Consider the following 3,807-nt stretch of genomic DNA (forward strand, 5'->3'; position numbering starts at 1 on the left):
GAGGGTAGGCTCTCTGCCTAAGGCACATCAACACCTGGAACCGGACTTGCCCAGGGGCTAGGCATGACGAGTGATTTCACCAAGGCCACACAATAAATCTGTGGCACTGGCAAGACTGCTACTCGTAGGGTTACCAGCTCCAGGTTGGGAAAAACCTGGAGTTTTGGGGGGTGGAGCCTGAGGAGGGTGGGGTTTGGGGAGGGGCCTCAGCATGGTATCATGTCATAGAGCCCACCTTCCAAGGCAGCCATTTTCTCCGGGTGAACTGATCTCTGTCACCTGGAGATCAGCTGTAATAGCAGATCTCCAGCCGCCACCTGGAGGCTGGCGGCCGTAGTCATTCTGGACTCCCAAATCCCAGGCTAATCATTCTCAGTTGGGCCAACAATACCATGAGGGGAAATGACCAGGGGGGACAAATTTCTGGAGGCCAGAGCAGCCTCAAGGAACTGCAAAAGGTGCTTCTTGGGGACAGCAGTAGCATACCTTTTTAAATCAAGCATCTCACATGTGTTCACGTGTGAGTCGCTGAATGTGAAGGAGGTCAAGGGGGGATCTTTTATGTGGGGGCCTATGGTGGACCAACTGTCAGGAGCTAGGGATAGACTGGGGGATCGCTCTACAAACCTGAAAGTCCCAGGTCTGAAATCTAGAAAAACGTACATTCGGGGGATTAAAACTCCCCAATATAACAAAAACAATGCCTGCAGCTTTAAGAAAGGAATGTCCCCAGATTGGAACTGTCAGTGTCTGTTTGGGGAGGGCGGGGTTGGGGGAGGAAGGAGCTCAGCAGGGATGCGATGTCATAGAGCTTACCCTCTGAAGCTGCCATTTCCTCCATGGGAACCGTCATCTACAGATCGGTTGTCATTCTGGCAGAACTCCAGCCCCCACCTGGAACTTTGGCAACCCTCCCAACTTGGCTGCCCATCCAATGCAAGAATCATTCGATTCGTGCAAGGCCTCGTCGTTGCAATGTTCCTGGGCTGATGCTACACTGCCTCTTGTGCTATCAGGACTGATGAAAAGAGCCCTGGCCTCAAACCACACCCGTGGAAGAGCCACGGCTCTGAGACACAAACTCAGGGAATAATCCCTCACCCCTGCCCCCTATGACTTTGCCGTCTTGCACTGACTTCATGCAAAGCACGTGATAATCATTATTGTAGTGAGGCAAGAGGAATGCCACTGGGCGCAATTCTGCTTGCCGAACCGTCGTGGCCTTTCCATTTCAGCATGCTGCTGAGCGTGGAGGCGCAAGTCTCACATTTCTGGTCCGACCGGTTCCTCTGGGGACACGGTCTGCAACCGGCAGATCTGCAATTCCTGGGCCGATGCGCGGCCCACAGACCTGGGTACAAAGCCCATCTCAGGCAGGGACACAGGGTTGCCGGATGCTCATTTGGTAAAGTGCCCTCAAATCAATGCAACACGTCACAGCGGTGCGGGAAATCAAGAGCCAGCCCACTGCTAGGGATAAACGACTGGTGGCCAAGAATGGGGAGCCACAAAATGCAGGAATTCCAAAGAAATTTCCTGCAGTGGTTTTATGCCCTGGGCAGGGCCAGCGTTAGCATACCCTGAGGCTAGGGTTGCCAACCTCCTAGTATTAGCTAGAGATCTCCCGCTATTACAACTGATCTCCAGCCGATAGAGATCAGTTCCCCTGGAGAAAACGGGGAAGGATTCACAGGCAGGTGGGGGTGGGGGGAAGAAGGGAGGTGTGAATGGGGGTCCTGGTGGTGGGCATAGAAGGAGAGGGTAGGCTCTCTGCCTAAGGCACATCAACACCTGGAACCGGACTTGCCCAGGGGCTAGGCATGACGAGTGATTTCACCAAGGCCACACAATAAATCTGTGGCACTGGCAAGACTGCTACTCGTAGGGTTACCAGCTCCAGGTTGGGAAAAACCTGGAGTTTTGGGGGGTGGAGCCTGAGGAGGGTGGGGTTTGGGGAGGGGCCTCAGCATGGTATCATGTCATAGAGCCCACCTTCCAAGGCAGCCATTTTCTCCGGGTGAACTGATCTCTGTCACCTGGAGATCAGCTGTAATAGCAGATCTCCAGCCGCCACCTGGAGGCTGGCGGCCGTAGTCATTCTGGACTCCCAAATCCCAGGCTAATCATTCTCAGTTGGGCCAACAATACCATGAGGGGAAATGACCAGGGGGGACAAAGTTCTGGAGGCCAGAGCAGCCTCAAGGAACTGCAAAAGGTGCTTCTTGGGGACAGCAGTAGCATACCTTTTTAAATCAAGCATCTCACATGTGTTCACGTGTGAGTCGCTGAATGTGAAGGAGGTCAAGGGGGGATCTTTTATGTGGGGGCCTATGGTGGACCAACTGTCAGGTGCTGAATCGCTGCACTAGCAGTGCTGTTAGGGTTGCCAGATCCCTCTTCACCACTGGCAGAAGGTTTTTGGGGCAGGTGGGGGTTTGGGGAGGGGAGGAACTTCAATCCCATGGAGTCCAATTGCCAAAGTGGCCATTTTCTCCAGGGGAACTGATCTCTATCGGCCAGAAATCAGTGGTAATAGCAGGATGTCTCCAGCTAGTACCTGGAGATTGGCAACTCTAAGCATTATCCTGTTTGTTCCCCGACCATAGTTTACAGGCTTACCTGTAAAAGATAACCTGTGACTTGGGCAGTGGGGGGAGTAGGGTTGCCAACCTCTGGATGGCGCCTGGAGTTCTCCCAGAATTATACCTGGTCTCCAGACTGCAGAGATCAGTTTCCCTGGAGAAAATGGTGGCATTGGAGGGTGGACTCTGGGGCATCACATACCTATTAAGCTCACTCCTCTCCCAAAACCCCATCCTCCCGAGTTCTCCCTGACAAATCTCCAGAATGTCTCAAGCTGGGGTTGGCCATTCTAAGTAAGAGCCAGGGAGGAACTAGAGGTTTAACTTTGGATACAGAAATACTTAGGAACAAATCCCTGAATTTACTTGGGTCAAGTCACTATGATAAGCATTATCATCATCATCACCTTCTCCAAAGAATCCTGGGAACTGTTCCCCCCATTGTGTGTGTGTGTAAAGTGCCTTCAAGTCGCAGCCAACTTATGGCGACCCCTTTTTTTGGGGGGGGGGGGTTCATGGCAAGAGACTAACAGAGGTGGTTTGCCAGTGCCTTCCTCTGCACACCAACCCTGGTCTTCCTTGGTGGTCTCCTGTCGATATACTAACCAGGGCTGACCCTGCTTAGCGTCTGAGATCTGATGAGATCAGGCTAGCCTGGACCATCCAGGTCAGCCCCCCCCCATTACTCCTCCCCTAAGGACAGCAATTTATCTGGGGGAGATGGATGCCTGTAAAACCAGTTTGCAATGTGGCTATAGCCCTTCTTAATGTCAGCCTTAACCCTTCTCACAGGGGAGGAGAGATTTGACTGGTATAGGCTACTCTTAGCTCAATGGCGGAAGAGAAATAAATCAAACCTGAAATTCCACCGCACAGCCAGAAGCTGCAGAGCCCCTTACCTCTTATCTGGGCCACTACCTCATGATATCTCTTGCTCTTGTCTTTGGGATGAAAGATAAGAAAAAGATTTATACGCAGATTTGATTTCTAGCCGTACAAGTGTCGCAAAGTCGAGGAAAGGGGGCAAAAAAGGACTCTCGTGGATTGGAGAGTGGAACCCTCTGAATTACCTCAGGTTAGGGTCGCCAACCTTCAGGCGGGGCCTGGAGAGCTCCAGACAACACTGATCCGTTCCCCTGGAGAAAACGGCTGCTTTGGAGGGTGGACTGTATGGCCTTATAACCCGCTGAGGTTACTCCGCTCTCTAGGTACTGCACTCCTCAGG

Source organism: Euleptes europaea, chromosome 1, assembly GCF_029931775.1.
Source record: "Euleptes europaea isolate rEulEur1 chromosome 1, rEulEur1.hap1, whole genome shotgun sequence".
Classification (NCBI taxonomy): Eukaryota; Metazoa; Chordata; class Lepidosauria; order Squamata; family Sphaerodactylidae; genus Euleptes; species Euleptes europaea.